The 12,199-nt window shown below is 36.9% G+C and overlaps 1 pseudogene; it reads left to right on the top strand.

Annotated features, from left to right (window-relative positions):
* Positions 1-490: 490 nt before the first annotated feature.
* LOC118660221 lies at positions 491-11,157 on the top strand (annotated as a pseudogene).
* Positions 11,158-12,199: the final 1,042 nt, after the last annotated feature.

Below are 12,199 nucleotides of genomic sequence, written 5' to 3'. Positions count from 1 at the left end.
GTGAGGTGCAGTCATTAGTCAGAGCTGGAAGGTTTAGTATTTATTTTGATAGTCACCAGCCTATTTTGTCAAGCAGTACACACTACTGCTCCATTTGACAGGTGCTACTCTCAAAATCTTTCCATTCCTGGTCTCCCTTTGAATGAGGCTCCTAGATCTGCTGTTTTGTTTACCTTCCCAAAGGAAGCACAATGTGTCTTCTGGTTGATAAAAGCTTTGTTTTGTTGCTACTCTTTGGTGGCAGATTAAACAGCCATTGGTCAAAAACTTTTTTCTTGACTTAATCTAAATTTTGGTGAAGTGCTTAAGCTGGGAACTAATGGGAGGTAGAGATAAAAGAACAAAAGATAAGATAGTGAACACAATGGAATTAGAGGCAAGAAAGTACTGCCATTTCACTAGGATATGCATTGCTTAAGGTTAGAAAGGTCAAACCAAGCTTTCATTTTAATGGTATGGGGTTTGGTTTAAAGGGAAAAAACGCTGCATAATGAGTTCCATACTCTCACAGAAGAAAATGCAGGGGGCTCTGGCAGCACAGAGGCGACCACTAGCCCAGATTAGTGAGACAGGTAGGTCTTTCTGGAGAAGACGACGCTTAAATAGATTTTTAATGATAGATGGTAACATAGACAAAAGAAGAGTTGGTGGAAAGGGAGGAAGGATGATGAATTTGATTTCAGGTATGTCACTTATCACATATCATGCAAACATTGGGAAATTATTTTTTTTTTCTTGGTGTTTATGGCCCATCCCTGTTTTCCATTCAGTTCTTTAACTTTCCTTTCTGCTCGAATGTCACCTCCTTGCAAATCCTTCTCTGGTCCCTGAATGCAAACACTTCTCTATCACCTTACTGTTACTTTCTATTTTTAAGCCTTGTTTTATGTTTCTTAATAGAATGTTTTATTATCTATCAGGAAGAAACAGAAAATATCGCCAGTCTCTTCTCTTTTAGCAGTACTATGCAACACCGTGCCCGGACATTAAGTGGGTAAACTGCAATGAGTTTATTCATCATGATTCTGGGTTCAGGAATTTGAGTAAGGTTCATCAGAGATAATGTATCTTGTATTGTGTCCACTGGTCTCACTCATTCACGTGGTGGCTGGGCTGGAGGACCAAGGGTGGCCTTACTCACATGTCAGGCACTTGGTGCTGGGCTGTTGGCTGGGGCCTGAATCCATAGATGACCATTTTCTCCAGAGGGTAGCCTGGACTTCTTTACCAGGAGCTCCAGGATAGCAAAAGAATGAAAGCAGCAGTTACCATGTCACATAAAGCCTGGGTCCTGAACTAGTACAGCATCACCTCTACTGTCTTTTGTGGTCAAATCAATTCTAACACTAACCCAGATTTAACTTGAGGAATTGCATTGACATATAGGCCCAGGAGGAATTTTTATAGCCCCCTTTGCCTACTATTCATCACACATTCTAGAATTTGAAGTTACATGGAAAAGTATTCTAGTTGTGTGGAATCAATAATATAATTGCTTTTTTTTTCTTCATTGTCTACTTTAGAACAACATTGAGTAACACACTTACATCTCTGACTCTGATCCTGTTTAACTGGAATCTTTTATCTCTATTTCTTTATTGGACATTTCTCCTTATAATCCACTATCACTTCAGAAACAATATACAACAAACAAATTCCTCTATCTTCTCATGCCATTTTTTTTCTCTTAATCCCCCAAATCCTTGGAATAGGGCCATACATATTTTACACTTTTAGAATTTGGAACATGATAAAGTATGTTCCAAATTAGCATTAATTTAAAAAGTTTAAACACCAATTTGGGGGGCATAAATGTCAACTTACTGGCTTTATTGAAAATTAAAGAAAGTATATTTCATAGCTATGTCATTGTTTTTGTTATTTTGTAGTCTATATTATGCTGTGTTCTTTATAAAGCAAACTCTATTTAAAAGAACAGCATACAAGAAAATAAGAGGGATGGAATAAAGGACCACTGAATTTGATAACCAGATGAAAGTTTTTAAAACCTAATGCTAGATGCTGGATCAATCTTGGAAATAATATTCCTTTCAGTTTTACATTAAGATCTTTATACCTATTTTTTTTAAAGTCATAATATTGCAGCAATTACAACTTTAGGCAAAAACATTTTGGACACCAAATACTTTTTTTCTCCCCTCTCTCCAAAATATGATTATTTTAATTACTGGTAGCAACAATTAATCACTAACTGATTCATCAGCCTGCAGCTGGGATTAGAGAGCTGACTTCCTTTTTTAATTCCTATTTTATGTTCTACTGTGCTCAGCAAGGAATGAGCAAGCAAACTAGTAACCTTTCCCTATCCTCAGTACCTTTTCTAATACCAGCAAAGAAGAAAATTTTGAATATTTCTCCAACTACATTTCCACATACACACACATGTCTTAAAGGAACTTTAGAATTACAAATTTTGATCCATTTTGCTGTAAGAATAAGGCATTATAGAAAAATGTTTAAGATTTGACCAACTATTCTTTGCTATTTTTCATTAAACAACTCTTGTTAGGAAAATGGCTATATAACTGACTCCAAATGGATAAGATTTTTCTGTTTCTTGGCTACCTGAAATCTTTTTTTTTTTATAATATATTTTATTGATTTTTTACAGAGAGGAAGGGAGAGAGAGAGAGAAACATTGATGAGAGAGAGAAACATCGATCAGCTGCCTCCTGCACATCTCCCACTGGGGATGTTCCCGCAACCAAGGTACATGCCCTTGACCGGAATCGAACCTGGGACCTTTCAGTCTGCAGGCTGACGCTCTATCCACTGAGCCAAACCGGTTTTGGCTACCTGAAATCTTGAACTTCATGTGAATGATATGTAAAATGCTGCATTAAAGTCCATAGACAGAGAACAACTACAAGCAAATCTATTAGTTATATAATGTATACATATTTATACATTGGAATAAGCTTTTTTCACCCTACTTCTAATGTATGAAGTCAAAATTAGTTAGAAATTTATTTGAGTCATCTGACTCTATATAAACACTGTATGACTATATACCCATCTTCTCAGAATAGATCTTCTTCTAATATTTTAGTGTTCTGATGATCACTATGTTGTATTTCCTAGAATTCAGTGCAAGGAATTATAACCTATTTAGGTAATTCCTAGGAGGTGCCTCTACTCCAGAAGAAGTGCACTTAGTGAAATAGTTCTCAATTAAACAATCTGTAGACTTCAAAGTATCTACAAGTGTTGAAGCACAACTTGTGTCATGTGGGCATTTCCCCCACTTCTCATTAGTTTAATCCAACATATTAAAATAACCTCCTTCATGGAAATCAGAAGTTCTCTTCAATATAATCACACTCATTCATTCATTCATTAACATAATTATTGTAAAGTTCAGTATCCCTTGAAAATGTTAGCTAGAAGTGTTTCCCCCTCTAATTTTCCTTAATGGGACTGAAATCATAATTAGTGTGCATTTGTAATATTACACATACCAAAAGCTTAGAAGGGTCTGAGACTTTATTCTACTTGTGTGCCAAGTTAGCTTGTCATGGGGGCTAACAGAAGACATGAGACTCCTGAATCAGAAACAGAGGACTTCATTACTCACCGCAATAGCAGCAGTCAGCATTTATGCTGGTGTCCCACAGGACAGCATTAAGTGGGCCAAGTGGCTGCTCACACACAGTGGTTTGTATTACAGGAGTGGAATTCCAATCTTAGGAAAACTGAATACTATGTTTAATTAAGGATATTATCAATAGGACTTGACCAGCAGCATGAGGAAATATACAGTGTTAACATCAACTGCCTCAGACCAGACCACCTAAGCAAACTTTATAAACCATCTAGACTTACCTTAGAAATCAAGGCGTGCATCTACAAGATTGATCCAGATAGTTCAACCAACATGATTGGTTTCCACAAGTTGTGGTCCTAAGGATAAATGTCTCTAATCTGCCAGTCTGTAGTCTAGAGGGTAGCAGAATAAACAGTTTAAACTGTTGAAAACAGCTCAAGAGACAGTAAACATAAAATAAAGTTCATTAAAGAGAGTATTGCTCTATTGAATTGAACAACCATGTCCATGTCCAGCTCTGCATGGCTGGTGCTGTGGGTAAAGTGTGGCCCAGTGGACACCAGCAGCTTTCAGCTTAGATGAGCCATCAGTGAATCAGGCCCAGGAATTTAGGGCAACCTCTGTAAATCAAGGTCCCTATTATGCCAGCAGCTTTGCTTCAGTTGGTGGAATAGAGCACAAAAATGTCTCCAATAAGATGATTATCTTTTTTTATTTTCACATAAAGCAAAGATGCTATGGGGGTCAGGCCAGCAGCATTACTGAATATATCATTTCAGCTTGACAAGTAAGGATGGTTGAAACCTTCCTTGTTAGCCATTGTTAGTCATTGAATCTAATTCAACTCAACCCCAAAGGTAATATTAGATTGGAAAGTCACAAAGCCTGCATGGGTCAGGTACAGTGGGGCCTTGACTTATGAGTGTCCCGACTAATGAGTTTTTCGAGATACGAGTCATCTCTCGGCTGATATTTTGCTTTGAGTTGCGAGCTAAAATTCGGGTTACAAGCCAGCTTCAGATACCCCATCGCTAGTTGGCGCAGCGAACGTCACAGTGAATGCCACAACATCAAAATTGATTTGACATACGAGTAATTTGAGTTACGAGCTCCGTCACAGAACGAATTAAACTCGTAAGTCAAGGCCCCACTGTATTCAGTTTTGACTAGTGTCTCATAGCAAGCTGATTGCTGCTTTTAAAGGAGTGCACCTAGTAACTGCGTCAGGGAGGCTACAAATCTAAAACCCCGAAGGACATCTCTGGGTTTAGAATGCCTCCCTTACCAGAGATTCCAATGAGCAAATCATCAGTCACAGCGACTGGTAGCTGAAAGAGGTCAGTAGTGTAGAGAACACGCAACACTCTTTAGACAGCTTCCAACATACCCTTTTAGTCTGGGCCTCAGTCAAAGAATGCTTATTTGTGGACTAGCCAATATAATGTTCCAAGTAGAATACAAATAAATAATATGATCATTGATAAATTATAATATAAGAATAAACTCTGTGTTTAACATACTCACAACTGTAAAACTACTTTTACCCACCCATGTTTACAGTAAGTGGCAAGATCATCCTTGCTGACACCATCTGTTTTAGCTTTGAGGACTCTTTGGATCAACTGCTATAGTCGCATTGCTTTCTGGTTGAGCTTGTGTGACTTATCCCCTTTGACCAATTTGGATCTGACATACACAAGGGTAACATTTTTTAAAAGGGTTTCATCTTATTCTAGGGCCACTGCAGTGTCATTATTTAAAAACAAATAAAACAAAAACAAGTCTTAAGTTCTTGCCTGGTTTTAACATAAAGCCTTGGGGAGTTTTTCAATTTGTTACTGAACAAATTTATCTAGATTTACTTGGGTCTATTTTTCATTCATTCATGGATCATTTTTATCAGCATTGCAAAGAGCATCCAGGGCAGTAAGAGGAATCTGTCTTTTTCACGAATATCGCTGAAAGGGCTGAACCTCCCTCATAGAAGGCATGAGCCACTGCAAAAATCTGAGACCATTTACTGTCATCTTTGAAAGGATCTAGGGATGACATGCTAGTCTGCAGAAGGGACTACGACATAATATGCCCCAATAATAGGCATCATATACCCCAAGTCAAGCTTTATTTCCCTCTGGTCTCATCTCCCAAGTTAACTAACCAACATTCTAATGGTTTGCCTGGTTTCTGCCTACAGTGGTCATGCACATCCCTCTCTTCTTCCTCAGCATACCTCTTTTGAATGAAACGTGGTAGAACCTTCTGCCACCAAACCTCGGGACAAATCTTAGCACAGTTATTGCAGGCCTGAGGATGACCACCAGATGGGAGCTTTCATTCCCCAACTTACAACACCCAGGGCATCACTTGGACAGTTAGTTATCTTTACTCCTACTTCCTAGTGTTTGGCCTGAAACCATCTCCTCGATTTCTCTTAATTAAAAGGCATGAAAGAGAAAGACCCTTTATCACCCTGTGGACCATACATGAACTCCCCTTTATGTCTGTTAGTCAGCTCATGAGACCCTCAATTTTCCCCTTGAGGAAGCCTTGTCTCTGTTGGCATCACCTCTCGCAGGAAAATGAAAGGTTTTAGATTTTTACCCGACTAACAAGTTATTCTGCCTCTCTTTCATGAATGTTCAAATAATAATAAACAAATAAACCTCTTGGATGTACACAATGGACTTTATTATTTCCAATGTCTCTAATAGTCAGAGTGTCAGTGTTCACACTGGTTCACCAAGCTTCCATTCACACAGAAGAGCACATCTTATGGGTTACAGTACAAGGGAGTAAACATGAGTTAGAGAAACTGAGTTCTTTGTGGTAAGTAGAATGCATGCCTGATTTTTACCAAAAGGGAAACATGCTTTTATTATACTGAACAGTAGCAAAAACAAACAACAATGATAAGAACAAAAAAAGAAAAAAACCTGACAAAAAAACAAAACAAACCAACAAACAAACAAAAAACCCAAAAACAAGCAAACCAAAACTAAAAAGTTGTTATTGGCTCCAGAAGGAGCAACTATATGTTTCTCCTGAGGCCATGTTAAAATCCTTAAAGCAACAGTCCAGAACAAAGGCTTGTATCTCTTCTCATAGGGCATGCAGACACAGGAAAAGACCCAGGGAGAATTGTATACTAACAACATTACTATGTAAAAACGCATAAAAGCCAGTGTTCTCCCTCTGGCTTTGTCTCTGTCTTCATCTCTCTCCTTCTCTCTTCTTTCTCTCTCTGAAAGAAAATTCTGAAGAAATGTTTTTGAGGTGTCTTACAGCTTTAAAATGTTTCCTAAAATTTTTCAGGATTTTCATTTGGTGTGAACCTGAGAATTTCTTTAACAACTGACAGGATTAAAAAACTACATTTTCAGCAATTCTTAAATGGGAAACAATGAATTCTAATCATATTAATAAAATAGATAAGAAGAATGACTGTATAGAATAAATGGGAGACTGACATGTGGGGATATTGAACATCACAAAATTAGGAGCATCAGGTGTAGCTAAGCAGATAATCAGGTTGAGGAAATCGGCTGGAATGAGAAAGTTTGGCAAACATTTGACAAAAGAAAACAATTTGAGTTAAATTTATAAATGAAAAGAAATCTAGTCAGTTAAAGTGATGGAGGAGTGAGGGTAAAGCAGTCCCACTTTACTGAGCAAGGTAATAAGTCTGCTCAGAGTATTCTGAACCCTGGAATTTTAGAGACTAAAGATTTAAGGTGGCTATAAAAGAATGAATTGTGGTAGTTGACATAGGAAGGATGAATAAGGATATCAATTGAAGCCTACTCAATGTTAGAAAAATCTGGCAATGTATCAGAGATGATGATAGTCAAAACTATAAATGGAAGAAGAAAAAAATCCTCTTTGGAATTTTTCAGTACAGAAGTTGTTGAACTCACTTGGAAGTGGGGTGTTTTGAACAGCCTGCTATTTCACAGGACATAAAGATCTTCTCTAGTGGGAGGTAACAGATCAAGCCCTCCCAGCTCCTGTCCGAAGATGTATGTGGCACAAGCTTAGGAAATGCTTATTATTATATTATTTTTATTGTACCATAAATATTCATAGCATCATACCACAGAGGAAAATTGTGCCAAAACAGAGATAGAACTCCAACATCAATGAGCTTATGGAGCAATGTTATATGCAGGAGGAACAGAAGGAGAAATGTGATATACTGACTTTTAATTTTTATTTGAGACTGATGCTCATGGCTATCTGGAGCCAGACTCATTAGTAGAGGAGAAAAATAAATTACATTCCTATAATAGGGAAGTGCACTACAGATTCCAAACTCTAGTTTTGGCCAGCTATTTATTGCATAAATATGAGGATGTTATAACTATTACCATTTATAATTATGCTTTTTAGTCAGGTTTTGTTTTCCCTTTTATAAAAATAAACACATTTAATGTACAAGAGACATTGAATTAGGCCAGCTTAACTATTCTCTCAAGAGAAAATGCCTTTGTATGGTCAACGGTTTCACATAGGGTGTACACATGAGTAGTTCCTTTTGATATTTCTATCTGGGTCTGTCTTAAAACTGAGAACTAAAAAAAGCAAATGGAGAAGTTAACAGATCAAGAATTAGTCTTCCTCAAATATATTTTGCATCTCAAGTATGATTCCATAATGAAATGCATTTCATTTGTGCTTAGCTATCTCATAAGCCTCCTTCTGCAATTGAGTCAAATCTTGCTGCCTTTGCAGTCTATCTTGCAACAAAATCTAAATTAATTTGTACCTGTATTATAGAAGCTAAACACACCTGAAAAGTAGTCCAGCGGAAAGGCATCTGTGTACAGTGTCCTGTATACAACAAAGCAGATCTGCTTTGCATTGCAACTTAGAAATCCAGTTCTATCTGTACCTTTGTGCAGACATAAGCATATGGTGAAATTGGCTGAATTTTAGGAGTGTAGGTTCGGTTTTATTTTCCTTGCAACATCTCTAGGGAAACCACTGAAGGAAGGTGTATTGTCAAATAAATAATATAATAGCTAACATTTATTTAGTCTTTTCAATGTATCGGGCATAAAATAAACATTTGTTTGCAATTTCTTATTTAATTCTAACCACAGTCCTATGAGGCCGGTACTATTATCTATGATCTTCATTATAAACACATGAGAAAATGCAGGTTTAGATGGTCACATAGTTTTTCTGAACTCTTAAGCCTGATAAATGATATTATCAGTACTTAGGCCAAGTTCTCTATGACCTTGGAGTTCAAGTTCTTCATCAAGATCTGTGCATAAAAACACCCAAATACAGTCTAGGATTCTGCCAAGAAATAAATCTAAAATTGATTAGAAAATAAAGATGAGGCATGCAATCCAGTTAACTTGATTTGTTAGAACATATTATTTACAAATGTTTTCTCTTACATCCCCCCATATTGGAAAGTTATCTTCATCAAGAGCCCTGGGTAGCAGAGTGGAAATCCAGCTTGGAAAGCTGCCCTGCAAACATCAGCTGCTGCTTCGAGTGGGACCTGGCATCTAGTGGGAGGTTCGGTGTGAGACCTCAGCCCTTTCAGAACCTCACACTCAGTCCATGATTGTAACCCCAATGGGAACTTCAGAATATCAACTTTATAGCTGAGTCTCTCAGCAATAGCTTTTAAAGAGCATTTTGAATTAGCAAAATACCTTAAAAAGATTTAAAGTTAAATATAGAGTCCATGTTTAGGCATGTCATTGTGTACACAGCAGTCATACTTAGGAATTGGATATATATTGATGAGAAAAAAATTTTAATCTTATACAGTGATTTACTCAAAAAAGTGTTTAAATTGTCTATATAATAAGTGCAGGCAAAAACAGCACAATTATGTTGTTTAATTGTGCTCAATTATCTTCCTGAGAAAATAAAATGAACTGACTGTTTGATGAAATAAATTATTATCAAAACTTTGTATGAAGGCTAAAAGACAAAAGTATTAAATATAACTATAACTATAATAATTTGTTAATATATACACAAAGTACAAAGACATACATTATAAAATAAAATATATAAATGTGTGTGGAGGTTGAAGAGTAAAAATGTAGAATTTTAGTATCCATTAAGGTTATCAGGTTAAAATAGTTATAATCCTAATATATAAAAAGCCAGGGGCCATCATGACCAAAACAACCGGATGGACGATCAAACGGCAGGCTGCGTGAGGTGACCAGGCCAGCAGGGGGGTTAGTGAGGGATGACCAAACGACTGAACCGCAGGCTATGTGGGGTGACCAGGCTGGCAGGGGGTGCAGTTGGGAGTGATCAGGCCAGCAGGGGGGCAGATAGGGGTGATCAGGCTGGCAGAGGGGGCAGTTAGGGACAATCAGTCAGACAGGCAAGTGAGCAGTTAGGAGCCAGCTGTCCCCCATTGTGAGAGGGGTGCCCAACTGTCAGTTTAGGCCCAATCTCTGGGATCAGGCCTAAACCGGTAGTCGGACATCCAGGAGATGCTGCAGGCTGGGCTGAGGGGACCCCCCCCCACACACGAATTTCATGCACTGGGCCTCTAGTTATGTTTTATGTAAGCCTCATGATAACCACAAAGCAAAAACCTATAGTAGATACACAAAAAATCAAGAGAAGGGAGTCTACGCATACCACTACAGAAAATTATCACATAAAGGAGGAGAGCAAAAGAAGAAGAATGGAACAAAGTAATTATAAAGCAGCCACAAATCCACTAACAATATGACAGTCGTAAGTTAATATGTGTCAATAATTACCTTATACCTAAATGGACTAAATTCTCCAATTCAAAGGCATAGAGTGGTGAATGCATAAAAAACATACATAAGTATATGCTGAGGAGACTAACTTCAAATTTAAGGACACTCGCAAACTAAAAGTGAAGGGATGAAAAAAGATATTCTATGAAAATGAAAACCCAAATCGGGCAGGGGTAAACATATAGTTGTATCAGAGAAAATAGACGTTAAGACAGACTGTAATAAGAGACAAAGAAAAGACAAAACAAGATGGGGATCTACTGCAGGATCTTATAAGAACTGCAGGCATCACCAAGGAGAGGAGGGCCCTTGGAGATGACCTGAAGACACTTAAGACAGAATTTACAACAGGAATGATTTTTACCAATGGAAGCTATGGCAATCCAGAAACTGAGTGATAATACCTCCCAGCCCTCATCTCTAATAGCATTGATCATAAGAATCCCCACTGTGGCACCACAAGTGATGGAACTCTTTGATGCGGCTATAGAGCATCTTTACTGTGAAAGATATGATAAAAATTTTTCTAAATAAATAATACAGGACTGCAGTATTAGAAGCTGACAAGGGAAAAGTTCCAAATGTTCAACAAGAATACCACTAGTGAATATACAGACGAAATGATTGTCATGATATGGAGATGTAGGAACTGACCAGAACACTATGCAATGGTTGTACTGATTTTTATTTATTTATTTGCCTACTCCAGTGCAAACAAAATTACAATTGAAATGTTAATGAATTCCTGTCTGTGAAGAAGAGACTATAAAATTCTGTTGGCAAAAGCAGCATTTTGAATAAATAAAAGGTTTGCTGCAGCTGACCACCCTAAATGGTTGAATAGTTAAAGGATTTTATAAGGACATTACTTTGTCTAAGTGGAAGTGTCAAGTTTACGTCTTTTCTATTGTTACTTTTAAGAAAACAATTTATATTGGATGAAATCCATGAACTTAATATAGAATTTAAAGCATTGTTTGAATCTTTACTGTGACTAGATTTTGCATTGAGTTAAAAAGCAACAAACAAGCTAAAATTAGGTATTAGCCTTACCTCCCATAAATATTCCTCTGGGAAAAGATTGAGTCCCTTACGACAGAAGTTGAATTTTATCAAACTAAAGTGTGTCCTAGCATACTCACTCTCAGCTGTAGTTTCAGTTTATAAAGACAAAAATAATTAGCATACTGCTACTATTCCTTTATTAAACAAAACAAAAATATGTTTATTTTTTCCTCTAAAAGATATTTTCTTATATTTTGATAGAGAAGTTCTACCTGACCTCTCCATAAGTTTATTTGAAAAGAGCACCAACTATCAATCCAAAGTGTTCTGCTAAAAAGGCAGAAAACAAATTAAGCACAGTGTTTGCTTAAAAGTTCACACTACTATTTTTTATACAATCCCTTCATTCTTTATATTCTGTAAACCCTGGGTGGATATCGATAATATATATTTTCCTCTAAGTACTGCTTTTACAGCATTTCACAAATTTTGTAAGTTGCATTTTCATGTAGATAAACATATTTTAACATTTCTCTTGAAATTCTTTCCCCCCAATACTACTACTAGTTAATTAACACCTATAAAATACAAACTATGTGCTGGATCCTACTCTGTTTTTTATATATTACTCAATGTTGCCTCATGACATTCTCATGATATATATATAATTACTATCTTCATTGTAGAGAAGATGAACCAGTCACAGGAGGATAAGTGACTTTCTCAAGGCCACATAACTGATAATTGTCTGTCATAAAAGACATTGGATGAAGACAGCATGTTAATCAACTGCCTCTTAATATCATTCCCCACATAATCTCAAAGAATCAGTGCCTCTATTACATTCCTCTTCATCATTGATAGAAATGAACATTTT

Source organism: Myotis myotis, unplaced genomic scaffold, assembly GCF_014108235.1.
Source record: "Myotis myotis isolate mMyoMyo1 unplaced genomic scaffold, mMyoMyo1.p scaffold_m19_p_7, whole genome shotgun sequence".
Taxonomy (NCBI): domain Eukaryota; kingdom Metazoa; phylum Chordata; class Mammalia; order Chiroptera; family Vespertilionidae; genus Myotis; species Myotis myotis.
The sequence above is the reverse complement of the archived record's forward strand: the minus strand, read 5'-3'. Positions and strand labels throughout refer to the sequence as shown.